At 32.5% G+C, this 19,170-nt stretch overlaps 1 long non-coding RNA gene across 2 annotated transcripts; it reads left to right on the top strand.

Annotated features, from left to right (window-relative positions):
- Positions 1-4,297: 4,297 nt before the first annotated feature.
- On the top strand, positions 4,298-12,806 carry LOC128209429 (uncharacterized). Of its 2 annotated transcripts, XR_008256995.1 has the most exons (7): positions 4,298-4,386; positions 5,266-5,288; positions 5,666-5,737; positions 6,588-6,668; positions 7,423-7,485; positions 7,927-7,969; positions 11,135-12,806. It is a non-coding gene; the product is annotated as an uncharacterized LOC128209429 (long non-coding RNA). The 2 variants fall into 2 exon arrangements; XR_008256996.1 differs by lacking the exons at positions 4,298-4,386; positions 5,666-5,737 and having other exon boundaries at positions 5,265-5,288.
- The last annotated feature ends 6,364 nt before the right edge of the window (positions 12,807-19,170 follow it).

The following is a 19,170-nucleotide window of genomic DNA, read 5'->3' as shown; positions in this document are numbered from 1 at the left end:
GATGCTGTATATATTTTTATGTTTGTTCTCAGTTGAGGCTGTATATATCAGGTGCGTAGGAAGGACATTGACATTGTGGCCGCGGAAAGGGGTGGGATGGGGAGGGGTGTCCCCTCCCGTCGAGAATTTTTTTTTTAATTTTAAGCATTGATAGGCTCGATTTCCAGTGAGTTCAGGTTTTATTTACATGTTTTATCTAAACATTTTTTCGGTTAAAATAACAGACCAGAACAGAACAGAAAATTTATTTTTGACTTAAGCATATACAGCTCATCGTCACATTACACAAATATAAATATAAATATATGACACACACACACACACACACACACACACACTCAAAATATATATAGTTTCATGTATAACACTTTAAATGATTTTTGCATCATTGACAGATTTTTCAGAAATTACTCAAAAATGTAAAGAACAAAAGAAAAAAGGAAAACATCAACCAAGTTACACACAAATCAGCGTGCATGATGGTTGATATGAAAGTGAGAATGTTAAATATATTCTTTAACACATAAACCTTGAAAATTGCGGAAAGAAATAGAATTAGACATGAAAATAGAAGCAGTATTGCCGTTTCTAAAGGAACTAATACCAATAGATTGGAAATACATCATGTGTGATACAACAACAACATGAAACAAAACAAACAAACATGTAAAAAGGAAATACAAAGACATATACAGCTCGTCTTGTTTTTGGTGACAATTTATGAATAAAACCATTAGGCATTGTTCTTTCTTATTTCAAAGGCTTTTAGACAAAAAAAATGCTAATTTAACAAGAAGTGATTTATTATCAGTTTGCAGTAGAGATATAAACTTAGCCATACTAGGATGTTCTGAATAGTATCTGGGTATAAAGTTTCTACGAACATCAGCATTCATTTGACATTTTAAGACAAAATGGTACTCGTCTTCCAGATCGTTTAAATTACAAAATGTACACTTTCTTTCATTTCTTACAATGTTATTATGTCTCCCAACTTCAATATTTAATCTATGCGACGATAGTCTTAATTTTGCAAGTACTTGTCTGTACTTAATGTTGTCTAATTTATGAATATAGCTTAAGACTTCGAATGTGTCTTTTAGTTCTTTATATATAAATAGTGAGGTACAACTTTCCATACCCACTCTCCAGTCTGAAATATAAATATATCGTAGCCTATTTCTAATCAAAGGTACAAAGACAGTCATATTTACTAATTCTGGATAAAGCCACACGTCATGAAATCCCGAATGTTGTATAACATCTCGAACATTTGAGGCCCAATTTCTAACAGCACGGTTTGCATCTATCTCTCTTAATTCTTTACCGATAGTTGTCCTTAGAATACAATTATCACTTTTGCTAGTGAATAGTTTGATAAAATATTTAATAATACGAATATATCGTTCGATATATAGCGGAAACCGACCTAACATTATGAGGAACAGCGACATGTTAATTATTGCGCAATCTTAAATTATTATAAACGCCAGTATTTATTTACTTTTATATATTCATATTTGCGCAGTCTCACAATGTATGTTAAATAAAAAATTAGCGCAGTTTACTTCTTCATAGTGAAGCCACGAGTGACTTTGAAACCATTGCGAGTTGAATGCCCCGTGTTCAGTTTTTTTAGTGCCAAAAGATCTCTTTGGAAATTTAAAACTGTTAGGCAGATTTGGAACGTCCATTTTAAAGTCAAACTTTAATGTGACGAGTTTGAACAAATACATATTGCTGGCTATTTAATGACAATTCTATTTTAACGAGTAAATGCAATTATTATAATCAACCACAGTTTTTGAATCATCAAATAATTACTGCCTTATTGCCTCTTCTACCACTTACCCGTCTTAAATAATCTGCCGCCTGTTTTCACGTCATTCACACGCCAATATGCTAGATGGTCACAGGTTTAATCATGACATGGTGACCTGTTTATTCAATATCGTGTCAGACTGGTATTGATCTATATGCGCGTAGCATTATTTAAAATACGAGTATCAAGAAAATCGGTAACAAATATTCGCGGCCCCATTGCCGTTACTAGCCAGAATATTGGGGCCGCGGGCGCGGCCGCTGTGGCCCCAGCTCCTACGCGCCTGTATAGATTCTAATGTTTGTCTTTAATTGAGGCTGTATAACGTCCAATGTTTGTCCCTACTTGAAGCTGTATAGACTCCAATGTTAGTTTTTGAATAAAATATATATACATATTTATTTTTTTTTGGGGGGGGGGGAATAAGTTTTGGTAAAACTCTGAAAATAGGGTATGTTTTGGCGAAAATAACATTTCGGAAAAAAATGTAGTTAGTTTTTGGATAAAATAAAGTTATTTTCGCGGAAATAAGTTTTGGTAAAAATCTGAAAATAGAGGTAGTTTTGGCGAAAATAACATCTTTGACAAACATGTAGTTAGTTTATGGCTAAAATAAGGTATGTTCGCCAAAATAAGATTTTGGTAAAAATCTGAAAAGTTTTGGCGAAAATAACATTTTTTTGAAAATTATGTATTTAGTTTGGGCGAAAATAAAGTTATTTTCGCGAAAATAAGATTTTGATAAAAATCTGGTAAGTTTTGGCGAAAATACCATTTTTGACAAAAATGTAGTTAGTTTTTGGATAAAATATTTGTGTTTTTTTTGTTGTTTTTTTTTTGGGGGGGGGGGGGGGGTGAAATAAGTTTGGTTAAAAATCTGAAAATAGAAGGTATTTTTCCTTTTTTTAAAAAAAAAAATCTTATTTTTGCGAAAAGAACTTTATTTTTGCCCAAAACTAACCACATAATTGTCAAAATGTTATTTTCACCAAAACTAACCCTACCTTCAGATTTTTATCAAAATTTGATTTTCGCAAAAATAACTTGATTTAAGTAAAAACTTAATACTTTATTGTCAAAAAAATGTTATTTTCGCCAAAACTAACCCTATTTTCATATTTATATCATAATCTGATTTTTCGCAAAAATAACTTGATTTGAGTAAAAACTAAATACATTATTGTCAAAAAATGTTATTTTCGCCAAAACTAACTCTAATTTCATATTTCTTTCAAAATCTTATTTCCGTGAAAATTACTTTATTTTTGACCAAAACTTACTATATTTTTGTCAAAAATGTTATTTTCGCCAAAACTAACTCTATTTGCATATTTCTTTCAAAATCTTAATTTCGCGAAAATAACTTTATTTTTGCCAAAAACTTACTATATATTGGTCAAAAATGTTATTTTCGCCAAAACTAACCCTAATTTTATATCTTTCAAAATCTTATTTTCGCGAAAATAAAATTATTTTCATCAAAAATAACCTTATTTTCGTATTTTAGTCAAAAAAGCTATTTTCGCGAAAATAGGTTATTTTCGTATTTTAGTCATACCCGTTCGGTAGGCTTTGGTCGTTTCACACCACGCGCGAATCTCACGCATGCGCATCAAGATCTCATCATTTTTGTGACATATTCCGAAGCAACCGGCCGCAATTTCTTTTGAAACGCCCAACCTCCCTATCCCATTAAGAATTTTCTCCTCTTTACTTTTCTTTAATATGGGCTCCTCGCTGTTTGAATTAATATTTAGGCTACGATAATTTGTAATGCATATATAATGCATATAAAATATAGAAACGCTGTGACCAGTATTAACGCGTCACTGAATATTGACTTGGAATGAGGGTCCAAGTCCGTTCAATTTATTTGTCACGTAAGATAAACTAACTTGTCATTTAATATTATATATCAATGAAATCAACAAAAACACATTTAGGCTGCCGGTCAGATTTATATATTTTTGCAGAAGCTGGCATAGAGTCCATGCAATGGCTGTTGAATTTTAAACAGTCTAGAGTCAATCTTCTGTATAAAAACTGAATAGAATCCGATATTTGTCCAAATTTGAAGCCTTTTAGACTCAAATGTTTGTCCAAATTTGAAGCTGCATTGGGTCCGTTGTCTTTCGAATTTGAAACAGAATACTGAGTCCATTGTTTGTTCAATTTTGTAGTTGTGTAGAGTCCAATGTTTGGCGAACGCTGAAGCTGAGTCCCGTGTCTGTCAAATTTGGAACAGCTCTAAAAGAGTCCAATGTCTGTTTATTTTTGAATCTGTATGGATATGTTTTTCAAATTTTGTACCTGAGAAGAGTCAAATGTTTTTTCAACTTTGTAGCTGTATAGTGTCCAATGTTTGTCCAACTTCTAAGAAATCGTGTAGAGTTAGGTTATGTATTTTACGACATTTCCTTCTGGTTGTATAGATTCCAATGGTAAGGGCGTGTGGTTGTATAGAATTGAACGTCGAAAGGCTAGCTATATCGCGCAAATAAAATAAATTCATTTGCCTTTTAAGAAGGATTTTTGTACGAAATAATCAGTTTGCAACATAGTATGTGAGTATTATTAAACTTTTAGAACTGGGGAAATGATGAATATATGTTAAAATGAAATTATGTCATTCATTTTGAGAAAAGTAACCGGTCTTATATTTTTATTTCGGTTGCCGGTGGCATATTTCAGTGACTACTGTATACTACAGTAGGCATAATTAACAGGGTAAGGTTTTCACCGTAAACGCAAAATGATTAAAATAACCATCAACCATGCAGTTTTAGAATTTACATATCCGATGATCATCTGTAAGGATTTTGAATATTCGATACCGCATATGTATTATCTCAATCTCAAATTGAATTATGCAGGAACCTGGATAACCCCAACAATGCGCGTTTTTAACTTTTGAGCATTTGTACATTCATTTAGTTCCCCTCAGGGTCGCCAAAACAAAACTCGTTAAAGGCTCTGAAGCGGCTGTTTTTATGGACTAGGTACCTTGAGTGCAAAACAACATGCACATGGACAATGTGTTATGACATAAATTGCTTCCTATTAATAACCTTGCTCCTCCTACCTATAAATCGATATGTAAATAACAAACTAATTGGTAGTATGTACGCGAGCAGTCACTCAATTTTGAACGATGATATGCAAATAAATCACCGTTATACCAAATAAAAGAAATGGCTGTTGTTTGTCGTGTTTATTGATGTTGTTTACTTGTTGCTGCTGCTGTTGCTATTTACATACATAAAACACATTATAATTTTGAAGGTTAATAACAATTAATAATCTTCGTTAAGTATTGTGTCCATACTATTATAAAACGACCGCGTACGTAAATGTAACAAAGCCCTTTTCTTTTATCAATTTCAGATTTTGTGCTTTTGAATAACAAACAAACTCAAGTTAATTTTCAATTTGCTATATTACAGAATGGAAGACACTGAGACAAATGGTAAGACAGAATTACAATACTATAAAAATTAGGACTTATTTTGCTTTCAATAACACAGCAAAGAATGATTTGAAAAAAAAATCATGCATAGGAATGCCCTATCAAAATAGTTTTGGCACAGCAATTCAATGTGAGCAATTATTTTCAGTATCAGGTGATAATTTAAAAACTGCTGCCAAATTATCCAACTTCCTTAAAATGTAATATTTCAAATAATGGTAAGACATTTCTAAAAACTTGCTTAGAACAACAGTGTGTATATATAACGTGCGTGGTTAAAAATACTAATGGGTTGGTGTCGAGACCGGCTTGTGACTAAAATGATATTATTGATAATAAATGTCGTAACCATGTCTACTGAAAAATATATATTGCAGACAATGGAATCACCAGAAATGATAATAACCAACGGCTTTCTCAAAACGGCAGAGCCGTTAAACATGATAAAGGTGAGAAGTATAACTAGTATCACATGTTTACTTGAACTGAATATTTGTCTCGATAACAATGTAAGACTACTCAGAATTCAACCTATATTTTCAGCAAATGAAAGGAGACAATCATTAAGTGCTAGAAGAACTTTAAACTTTCGCGGGTGTTTATAGGTCCGCCTACTAACAATCATCCGATGCACACTCCGTTCGTCAGATTTTGCCTTGACAATGTGTCAGCCTATGAGGTTTTAATCTAAGGTAGTTAGATGACCTGAAAAAATATCTTAACGACTATGACGGGGTTGTTCGCTACGCCATTTCCGCCCCTTCTTCGTCATAAAGATTATACTTCATGCCATTTAATCAGTACATATATGTATATAATACTTGTGATAGTGTTTGAAATGTCATAGCATATACATGTAATTTAACCTACTTTATTTAGATTTTACCTCAGACTATTTATTAAAACATGCAAAACAAGGAAAACACTCAATATTTGATGGTCCACAAGTAAGTACATTCGCTAATAGATATAAACAGGCGAACACTTAAATACTACTCAGTTTTCAAATTAATCAAAGAATTTTACATTTTAGGTAGATTAATTATTAATTATTAAATTACTGTCATTTTCGCCCGTTTCAAACGTAAACGCACATATATATCTTGACAGAAAAGTCAGTGACGTTATATGCGGTATGACATCATTCGCTCAGTTTGTCACGATTTTCAAATCAAATATAAATGAACTATTTTTCTATGAATTATAAACACGAAATTAGACCAAAAAATCCTCTTTATAACTTAAGTCTAAGATGATAATATATTTCCAAGAAGTTAACTTGTTTAATATACGTTACAGGACGTTTTGGACCGAGTCAACTTGTAATTGGCCATGCTAGCGGCGGCTTCATCAGACAGCAATATGGAATCTGGACTGTAGGTAAAGACAATTTTATATTGTAGTGGCTAAATTGGCTTAAAATTATAGCACGTGTGCACGAATGGTATGTATCTTGAACGCTTGTCAACTGATATATAACTACAGTGACGGACGGACTAAATGCGTTGTGTATTTTCAAACAACATTTAGGAAGTAAAATCATAAAGTCACAGTCTGGCAAGCCTTTTTTAATAATACAACAAATATATTTATGCTAAATTATACTCGAATTCAGCTCACAGTTTTATTACTTCTGACCAACTTGATGTAAAGAAGTTAATCAGAACCAAATAAAGATAATAACGTATATTTCTAGACAATGAAATTGGCTATCGGCTTCAATAAGTTAAGTTTTGAAGTTCTAAAACACATCATAATTTGGTTCTCCACCTGCTGATTACATGTTACAATTTAAGACATTTAGAACATATCAGAAAACATTTTAATAAGTAAGGACTCGTTCACTGCAACATTTTTAATAATTAAGATAATATACCTAATATGGTCTACTAGTATTACTTAAACTTCTAATGATCAGAACTAGCTCGGCGTCTATGATGTAAATTAAATTTAAATACACCAACATTGCCAATATTTAACTCGAAGGTCTTACTTAACTGTTCTATTATTTAAATGCATTTATGTATGGATTTGTCAATTCATTAATTCACGAGTAACAGTAAATGGTTTAGCGTAGAGAATGCTGCTTTAATCAATAATTTTATTTTGACAAAATATTTTTTTATGATTTTAGTGCAAGGACAACGTGGCTTTTATTGGTTCACCGATAAAGGCAATATCATAACACATCCCTCTGGTATGAATAATAAAAGTATTTTCTTCAATTAATTACATCTGGATAACTTTATAACTGACTTATAATCTAGATTGTAGAGAAATAACATATTCCATAACCCTTTAAATAGTTTCGTGTTTGGCCGTTCCAAATGGCCTTTACACTGGATTATACAGCAACACTCATGTCGAGTTACTCTAATGAATATAAAGAACTAAATCAAATTGAATACAACTTATAACGCTTCTTTAAAATTATCTTAGAATGAAATGGGTCTTTTTAATATTGCATAATAATAAAAACGCCGCTAGCAGTTCACGTGTTTTGACCATCATTTTTAAGATAAGCAAAATAAATATTAAATTCAAAGCTTTACATGCAGATATGAGTACATGTGCCAGTGCAGAAAAAAAACACAATTTAATTCGTATTTTTCGTTATTATCGTTATTTTCTTCTTCAGATGAATGGGAATAAAATCGAGAGCAGGGATATAAATCATATAGGTCAGCGATTGATTTTTCTTTGAATTGTAATACTCTTTATAATGATACAAACTTGAATTCTACTTATGATAAGATTATTTGGGATACCTGCGATGCCAATGTATTACAACATGCGTTAGATGGTAAAAAACAATTATTTGATGAAATTACCAATAATTTATTACATGACAATGTGGACTTTGATGTATGTATAAATAAACTGTGTGATCTTATTTATGATATATCTTTTCAGCTGAATGGAAAGTCTTTTAATGTAAACCCTCTACCTAAATGCAACACTAGAAAATCATTGTGGTTTGATGTAACTTGCAAAGATCATAAAAATATATTTTATCGTTGCAAAAGGGTACTTAAAGATTCACCTACGAATGAAAATCGTTTAGCTTTTTTAAATGCTAGAGCTAGCTTTTGTGATGTTAAACGCAAAGCAAAGCGTGTTTTTTATACTAAGGAACGTAAAACATTATGTACTCTTAGTAAGTCTAGCCCCAGAAAGTTCTGGAAATATATAAACAAATATAAGGCTAAACCTATTTCTAGTAGTCACGATGTCAATATTGATGATTTTATCAAACATTTTAAGGATATATCAAATACTCCACACTTCAGCTCATTCAACAACGACGATTTTTTAACCAGAGAGGAACCAATAAATGTTGATGATTTAGACTGCCCTTTTACGATCACAGAAATTTTAAAAACTATTTCAAATTTAAAAAGACATAAAAGTCCTGATATGCAAAATAATGTTGCTGATTTTTTCGTTGATTCTAAGGATTTTATTTCTCCCTATCTTGTTAAAATTTTTAATTTTATCTTTGACAAAGGAATTTATCCTGAGGCTTGGTGTAAAGGCGTCATAGTTCCTATCTTTAAGAAAGGTGATCGATCTTGTGCTGCTAACTATAGAGGTATAACTTTAATAAATATTATTGCTAAAATATTTTCAATTACCTTACGGAATAGAATAAACAAGTGGTGTGAACGTGAACATATATTAAACTCATCTCAATTTGGGTTTAGAGATAGCCGTAGCACAACTGATTGTATTTTTATATTACATACTATTATTCAGAATGTTATTTATAATAAATCCAAGTTGTATTGTGCCTTTATAGACTACGAAAAAGCGTTTGATACTGTCATACATGAAGCGCTTTGGATTAAACTTTTGAAATCTGGTATGAGTTGCAAAATGCTTAAAATGATTCAAGCCATTTATCTCAATGTTAAGTCTTGTATTAAAGATTCTGCTTGTATGTCATATTCTGAAATGTTTAATGTTACTCTTGGTGTTAAGCAGGGCGAACCCTTGTCTCCATTATTGTTTATATTATTTATAAATGACATTAATGATTGTATAGATTTTACCAACCTTACGGAAAAAGACTTACGCTTGCTATCCATATTTATGCTACTATTTGCTGATGATATTGCGTTATTCACTACCAGTGCAGATAGTTTACAATTACAACTGGACACTATATATCAATATTCATGCAAATGGGGCTTAAAGATAAATGTAAATAAAACTAAAGTTTGTGTTTTTGAGAAAAGAAAAAGCAATTGTACATTCAATTGGTCTATCAATGGTGATATTATTGAAATTGTCAGTGAATTCTGTTACCTAGGTATTAAGTTTCATTACACTGGTAATTTATCACGGGTAATAAATACTTTAAATGAGCAAGCTTTGAAAGCATATAACCATTTATTATCGATATTTAGTCGTGTCAATATAGATGTTAAAACAAAACTCTCATTGTTTGATGCGCTTGTTGTGCCAATTATTCTATATGGCTCTGAGGTATGGGGGATTTACAACACTAATGACGTCGACAAGTTGCACTCAAAATTTTGTAAATTGCTGTTAGGAGTACGCCCCCAGACTTCAAATGCAGCTGTGTTTGGTGAGTTGGGTAGATTCCCATTGTCTATCATATGCAAACAAAGAGCTTTAAGCTACTGGGCTAAGGTTATGAATAACCCAGATTCACTTATGTTTAACGTTTTTACTGAACAATGTAATTTATATAATGGTTTAAATAGAAATATCGCTAATAACTCAAATATAAACCTATGGTGTTTATCAGTCAAACGGGTGTTAGATAATCTCGGTCATGGTAATATTTTCTTTGAATTTAATGCTGATATCAATTATATACCAAATTTGGTGCAAAGACTGAGAAATCAATACGTACAACAATGGAGTGATATATTGTCTAATCAACCCAAAATGGAATACTATAAAACATTTAAATGCGAATTTAAATACGAAAAATACTTAGATTGTGTTTATAATACTAAATCTAGACAAAAGTTGTCACAATTTCGATTATCTTCACATAATTTGGAAATTGAAAGGGGTAGATTTAATAATGTTATTAGGGCAGAACGTAAATGTAAATTATGTGCACAGAATACTGTTGAGTCAGAATTTCACTTTCTACTATGTTGTTCCGCTTATAGTGATATACGAAGAAAACATGGAATAAAATCACACTGGCCTAGCTTACTTAAATTTAAGAATTTATTATCCTGTCAAAATGTTAAGGTTATTAACAATGTTGCTAGATTTATTTCCGATGCAATGAAATTTCGAGAGGAAAAACTCCAACTTTTGGCTGCTTCTTAATTTTACTTAAATAATAATAATAGTAATGTCAAAAATATTGATTATAATTATAGTAATTATGAAAATGACAGAAATGACAATAATTAATCATGATATAGTTTGTATAACTCGTTAATTACTTAGTATATTGATTATTTCAACTGTCAGTATATATACATTTTCATATGCATTTTATATTATATTTGTAATATTTATGCATGTACGTTTGTGTCTTGGCCATATCGATATTTATGCAATGTGTAAATGGCCAAAGGCAAGATGCCGATTTGCCAATAAAAACTTGTAAAACTTGTAAACTTGTTAATATGTTTTTCTGTGTTGCATAATGACTTAAGTATGTATTGAGCTTATTACATTTAACACTGTATTTTACTGCACTTTGATCATTTTTGTGTGCATATAAATGAAACATTATGATATTTAATTTCATTTCATTATTTTCATATTGTTTGTATTTTTGTTTATAAAATGCATATTGTTATATGTCATGTATTAAGCTCGAAATTATTGTACGCGTACATATTCTTCAGGAGTAGGGAGGATGAACATACATGTATTTATGGGCGGACCAAGTCATTACAATGAAAATGGAACATATACGTTTGTTTTCTTTTCTTTTTGGAATTATCAGTTCATGACAATCCGTTTATTTGATCATATAACAAACATTGCACATATATATAATAATACAGTTTCGCAATAGTGTTAAATAGCAGATTTTGAAAGGTTGTTTACACAATAAAAGTTTAATACATGTGCTTTTGTAGATTTTGAAAGGCTGCTTGCTTAAACAATAATAACTTGACTTACACACTGTTGTTATTTGATAAATATCAAAATAATTTAGACATGAAACGTATTGATGTTTTTATTTTTCGAATGAAATCTTCTGAATTTGAAGAACTATCTAATCATTATATAAATTACGTATATATATATATAATATTTATATGTTTTGATCTTCTTTCACTTATACTTTATAAACAATCAACAATGTGCCTTAAATCAAAGTTTGCTAGTACACTGATATTCTTTTTGATAAATTAATACTGATCATTGCATAGAATCATTTGTTACTAAATGTCTAACCATCATTTTTACTTTACACCTGACCTTTAGTGCCTTCATCAAAAATCTATGATTTTTTCAGTAACACTTGTAACCTAATGAATATGCAGTATGTCTACAATTTGCCTTGCGTTGATTGGACGTTTGGATTTTAAAGCGACTGTCATTATTTTGAAGCTCATGCGACTTCACAATCATGTATTACATCCTAAACTTAATTATAAGATATTTTTAAAAGTGTTTGAACGAAGTAATGATTAATCATGGTCCATTCGACTTTAGTGAGCCTATTTGAAACTAATGTTAATTCAAAATTATTTAATGGATAAAGGTATACATATAGATCTCGAGTTATACAAGTGCTAATTAATGTATAATTATATATATAGCTTCACATTAAATGTGTATACAATACTAATAATGCGAATATGCGAATAACTGCTTGTCTGTAATTTTTAGTAACAGTATTGTTCTTTTTTGTTTTGTTTTTAACTTACGTGCTTGTTCATTGTTAATCATCTCTCTGAATACCACTTTGTCATAATATGCCCTGTGTATAACAATATCAGAAAGGAGTTGATCAAACCATTCTATATTAGAAACCCAAGTATTTACATAGTGTTTGTACTAATGCAATCGCAAAAAAAAAACACAAGAAATCTAAGTAAATTTATAAACCAAGCATTTCTTCTAAGAAATTCAATGATAAATAATATGATTAAGACCATTAAGTAATATATGATGTTAACCTCCAAAATCCATATTATTCTGTTATTTCATATATGTACCATTTACATTTTGATTTAAATATTTAACATTTGTATTTTGAAACCTTTTTCTTCTCTGTTATGTATGTATTTGTCTTTATATATTTTCCTTGTAATATGCCATGTTTCATTGTGACCATATAAATTATTTTCTATCGCATATCATGTTTGCTCAAGAAACTGTTATTAACCTGTTTACGACAATAACTAATTCTGTCTGTCTCTCTCTGCATCTTGAAGGAAATAAAAAATCTCTTTCTACATTGTATTTGTAATTGTTCTCAACCTGGAGGTATTTGTAAAAGAGAAGAAACAACGGATACCAATTTTTTTGATAACACTAAAATAGCACTTGCGTAAACAAACATAACCATCATGAATATACTATAACTGTACTAGTGTAACGTTGCAGTATTTAATATATATCGATTTGTTTTGTATTTATATCAGGCCATATCTCCGCATTGGGTTGATACTTAATACACGGTTTTCACTTAATGAAATAAACGGGTAAGACAATTCATGGCTGAGAGTATTGTTAATTATTGCCGATTTTTGTCTAGGAAATTATTATTTAAGTATTGCGTTCAAATATTATTAAGTACATATATCAGTGAGTACCCAAATGATGAACTTGATTGATACTTTATTAAGGGCTTCCGCGTCATCACATCTACCAAAGTATTTAGGTAAGATAAATGAGATGTATATATGAAATGAAAGTTATAGCCCTTATTTGACTTAAAAATTATGGTTTAAGTTTTGATCGCATAGCTATTAAATGTAAATCTCAGTAACTATACCAACAATAACTTTTGTTGCATTTTGTAATTGCGATAAATACATTTTTATTATTAAAATATATTCATATCATTCTTTAGACAAGGCTTCCATGTCATCATATATACTAAAAAAAACACTCTAGGTTGAATAGAATGCAAAATGTTGGCTTTGTTAGACTTAAAATATATTGTTTAAGTCTGGTGTGCTATTACTATTAAATACATATCTTACCAACTACTCAATGCGTTTGTTCAAAATTTAAACCAAAGCTTTATAGCATACAGACGTACGAAATTAAGCAATATAATTTCGCCCTTACTTAAATAGATATTCTGCGTATGGGTTTGTGTGCATGTATGATTTAGTCAATATCTCGACGACACTCAATGTGTTTAATTGAAACTTTAAACATCGCTTTTAAATCACCAGACACACAGAAGTATCAGTATTATGCTTACATTTAGGAAGAGTAATGATAGACTTAAGCCTATGCCTCCCCCATGATGGTTGGCGTTAAGTGTGGAGGCTTGACGCAGAAGGAGTCAGGGACATTGTTCTTTTTGTTTCGTGCATATATGCCAAGTAGTTTTTAAAATCCCTCTGCCGGACAAAGTTAAAGCCCGGACACGACCAACTATAATGCAGCATATATCGTTTTAGATACCAAGTTTTGTCACAATATGTCACCTCTAAAATTATTCAGTACCACAAGATTTTTATTTTAAGAAACAGTGACTCCGACTCAAGGCGACTCCTGTGCAAGGTCTCCATAAATACTTCCTTTATACCAAGTTTGGTCACAATATATTGACCGTCACCAAGTATTATAATACCAACAAGTTTTCTATAGTTAGTAAACCACAGTGACCTTGACCCCAGGGCTTCAAACGCAATCCCATAAAAGGTCTCCATACACTCTTCCTTTATTCCAGTTTGGGTGAGAATAAGTAATTCCTAAATAAAGTTATTGTTTCAACCGTTAATCTACAAGTTATAGACAGTAAATCTTAAATCTAGGGACATGAAATATTATGAATTCACCTTACCTCATCCTATATACGGTACCTTGTTTGGTCAAGATATTTCAACCGTAACATAAGTTATTCAGTACCTTCAAACTAACGATCCTCAACGCAATCCCATGAAAGGTATCCGTTAATGTTTCATATATACCAAACGTGGTTAAGATATGTCAACCATAAATAAAGTTATTAGAATGTCACACGTCATTCTATGGGCGGACGGACAGAGTAAGTTTCACAATGTGGGAACCTGGTTAAAACAATCCAAGGACAACAACTAAATATATACTCAACGTGATGCCTTTTTTGCGCACAGCACTTCTCCTTAACACAGACAATTTGAATGAAGTTTAATGCTAATACCTCATAAACATACGGAGATATGGAGAAAAGTAGACTTGTCCATATATCCAACGATGGACAGACAGAAACAGGCGATAACTAAATAACCCCTACCTCTATGTGGTTGGGTTATAGCAAACCAGTATTACTGGGTTAATATTAATATCTTTAATTTGACCTAGTGACCTGGTTTTTGATCACATATGACCAATATTTACTAATCAAAAGCTGTCGTAAGACTCAACTTAGTGCCTTTTTGTCTTAGAAATAAATACAATTATGATGAAATATGTCCCTTTCAAAAGCATCAATTAAAACACAAATAACGCCGCAATGCAATGAAACCAGTTTTTCAATAATTGACAGAAAAACTTCAGTCTTCGTTTCGAGATTCAGTTTAAACTATTTTTTCATTTTTATTACCAGTGACCTTGACCTATACCCTAGAGGCCCCAAATGCAACCATATGTTAAGCATCTAAACACTTCCTACATACTAAGTCTAGACACAATGTGTCAACCCTAATCAGTTAATCATTATCAAACGGTTATCTTTTTTAAGTAAAAGTGACCTATATCCTACGGGCCCCAAAGGTAATCCAATGCAAGGTCTCCATAAACTCTTTTCACATACCAAGTGTTGTTGCAACAAACGTTTGTCTATTTTTAGTAACAGTGACCTTGACCAGGACCATGACACTCGAGCCCGAAATACGATCCAATGAAAGATCTCTATAAATTCTTAACTACAGAGTTTGGTTGCAATACGTCAACTTTAACTTAAGTAATTCAGTACAAACCACTCTTTCTTTGCGCAACAGTGACATTGACCATGACCTTGAGCAGGCCCCAAACGTAATCCTATCCATGAGAGGTCTCCATAAACTCTTCCTATATACCAAGTTTGGTCACCATTTGTCAAAACGAACTAGAATTATTCTATACCATAGGCGAGTTTGACGCCTCCCTCATGCCGCCCTGCTTCAACAACAGCGTACATCATTCTTATGAACAGGCTTAACTTTGGTTTTAAATATAAACAAGAGGGCCATGATGGCCCTAAAACGCTCACCTAAGCAAAGGGCCACAACTCTGTGATAAAGCATTAATAAAAATGTTGCAATTTAAACATATCTTTTCTAGTGATGATGCCTTTTTTATATTTGTAAAGGGTCATGCAATGAAGCTACCTGTAAAGTTTCATTGAATTTGGCCTGGTAGTTTCAGAGGATTTTTTTTAAAGCAAATCAGTAAGTTGGCCATTTTGTTGTTGTTGTTGTTGTTAATTAATCGTGACCACTTGTTTTTTTGTAGAGGGTCACCCAAGGAAGCTTCCTGTAAAGTTTAATTGAATTTGAACTTGTAGTTTAAGAGATGTTTTTTTAAAGCAAAACAGGAAGTTGGCCATTTTGTTGATGTTGTTAATCAATCGTGACCCCTTGTTGTATTTTTGTAGAGAGTCACCTAAGGAAGCTTCGTTCAAAGTTTCATTGAATTTGGAGTGGTAGTATCAGAGGAGATTTTTTTAAGCAAAACAGGAAGTTAACCATTTTGTTGTTGTTGTTGTTGTTGTTGTTGTTGTAAATCAATCGTGACAACTTGTTGTACTTTTGTAGAGGGTCACCAAAGGAAGCTTCCTGTCAAGTTTCATTGTATTTGGACAAGTATTTTCAGAGATGTATTTTAAAGCAAAACAGGAAGTCGGCCATTTTATTGTTCTTGTTGTTGATCAATCGTGACCCCTTGTTGTATTTTTGTAGAAGGTCACCCAAGAAAGCTTCCTGTAAAGTTTCATTGAATTTGGACTGGTAGTTTAGAGGAGATGTTTTTTAAAGCAGAACACGAAGTTGGTCATTTTGTTGTTGTTGTTGTTATTGATCAATCGTGACCCTTTGTTGTATTTTTGTAGAGGGTCACCCAAGGAAGCTTCCTGTAAAGTTTCATTGTATTTGGACTGGTAGTGTCAAAGGAGATGTTTTTTAAAGCAAAACAGGAAGTCGGCCATTATGTTGTTGTTGCTGTTGATCAATTGTGACCCCTTGTTATATTTTGTAAAGGGTCACCCAAGAAAGCTTCCTGTAAAGTTTCATTGAATTTGGACTGGTAGTTTAGGTGTGTTTTTTTAAAGCAAAACAGGAAGTTGGCCATTTTGTTGATGCTGTTGATCAATCGTGACCCCTTGTTGTATTTTTGTAGAGGGTCGGCCAAGGAAGCTTCCTGTAAAGTTTCATAGAATTTTGAGAGGTAATTTAAGAGATGTTTTTTTAGAGCAAAACAGAAAGTTAGCCATTTTATTGCTGTTGTTCTTGTTGTTGTTGTTCATCAATCGTGACCCATTTGTTGTATTTTTGTAGAGGGTCAACCAAGAAAGCTTCCTGTAAAGTTTCATTAAATTTGGACTGGTAGTTTCAGAGGAGATGGTTTTTTTAAAGCAAAACAGGAGGTCGGCCATTTTGTTGTTGTTGTTGATCAATCGTGACCCCTTGTTGTATTTTTGTAGAGGGTCACCCAAGGAAGCTTCCTGTAAAGTTTTATTGAATATAGACTGTTAGTTTCAGAGGAGATGGGTTGTTTAAAGCAAAACAGGAAGTCAGCCATTTTGTTGTTGTTGTTGATCAATCGTGACCCCTTGTTGTATTTTTGTAGAGGGTCACCCAAGGAAGCTTCCTGAAAAGTTTCATTAATTTGGCCAGGTAGTTTCAGAGGAGATGTTTTTCAAGCTATTAATGACGGACGGACTGAGGCCGAACAAAGACCGATCACAAAAGCTCATCTTGAACACTTTGTTCTCTGGTGAGCTAAAAATGTGCCTGTCAAAAGCAGTGAAAAAAATTAATGAACTCCTCCGCCATTATCCAACACAATTGACTACTTCTCAATCGGAACTCCTCGGCCATTTTTATCGAAAACAACCTCGGATGTATTTGGACGGTTTACATACTCAAAAAATAGCACGTTTAAGTCCGTTGCAAGTAGATCGCGTAGTAATTTTATTTAGCAGTTAAACTTTATGACTTTACTCGTGGGAATCTTAATGATGTTTGCAATAAATCACTTCACTGGCAATCAATTTAAACTTAGATCAATAAATAAAACTTTAAAACAAAAATTATACATTTAATTAATGATATAATTCAAACATTTACGAACTACTTCAACTGATGTACCGGCATACATCCGAGAAAAAAATGACCGAGGAGCTCCGAATGACTATTTCTAAGCTTGCCGGACAGAGCCGAGTTCAATTGTAACAACTCGGCCATCTCCGGCAAGCTTTGAGATAGACAATTCCTGTTGGATACTGGCCGAGGTGTTCGTTTGTGCTTTTAGGTGTTTAGCCATACCGGCAAATAAGTACATCACACGTGAAATAACCAATACCAGTGACACTTGACACTTTCAATTTCCAACCCCATATGCCTGGGCAACAATGATGTTATGGGGTCCCTGTCGCAAAATGGAAGGCAGCAAAATACCTTCAGGAGATGGGGAAGAGGGTTGGTCCTCATCGATGCCGAACCGACGGTGGGCTCCTCAATTTCAACTTACAATAATATGGATTTTTGATAGAATCTGTATCGCTCTCTAATGCTCACAATATCAAGCACTTTTAACTGTTTGTCTCACACCCGCAGCCTAGAAGGAGCCGAAATCGACGGTACTGGTTCTATCGGTAAAGTTGTCTTTCTGCATGGCAGTTGTGAGCTAACAGTGTACACTCAAACTCAGGTACAAAAAGACTTGAGACTGTTCGAAATCACGGCCCCTGGTTTTGTACCAGCAGTTAGTCGGTGTTTAGCATGACAGCCTGTGAACTTTACAAATGCAGGACCCTGATTGTATTAAGGAAATAATGTATTAGCGTATGTTTCAGGATTTCCAGCGTGCAGGAGTGATCTACACAGATGACTGTATACTTTCGGGACATGTGTGGTTTGAGAACAATAGTATACCCGTTGCCTCCATCGCAGTATTACTAATAGGCTTGAGTTTCAATCCAAAGCTAAAAACAAAATTCATTGTTGGAAAATATTTTCTAATTTAAATCATGATTTTAAACCCGTTACCGGAACCAGTATCTTAAAAGAATGTAAGTCTTGCAGACATGGGGAATGTGAACAAAACTTGCCGCTCACTGTCACTACAAACGTAATTATATATAATGTATGTGATGTTTGGCCGATTGGTCAGAACTGTGTTAAAGTAAAACAAAAAATTTTAACGTCACCATACGTTGTTAACTTTCACCTTAATTTTGTTCTGCAAAAGAAATTTTATGGAACATACACTGTAATTTTCACAAGATTTAAGACAGCAGATTGGGCTGTGCTTGTTTATATGTTAAATGTATGAACACATTTTGATATAAGGAACTATTAAAAGTAAACAACGATGCTGTCAACAATTAACATCAAGTAGTAAGTATTTCAGGATACATTTGCAAAACATTGCTAAATTTGGTTTGGCCAAAAAAAGCCTCGCTATAGTTCCCGTGAATTTTTTTCGCGAAGATTTGAAACCCTGTGGAAATATCCAATTGATATTTTTCACTGTTTTGTTATTTTGGCTCGTTTTTTTTTTTTTA

Source organism: Mya arenaria, chromosome 11, assembly GCF_026914265.1.
Source record: "Mya arenaria isolate MELC-2E11 chromosome 11, ASM2691426v1".
NCBI lineage: Eukaryota > Metazoa > Mollusca > Bivalvia > Myida > Myidae > Mya > Mya arenaria.
This window is presented reverse-complemented; position numbering and strand designations above follow the sequence as displayed.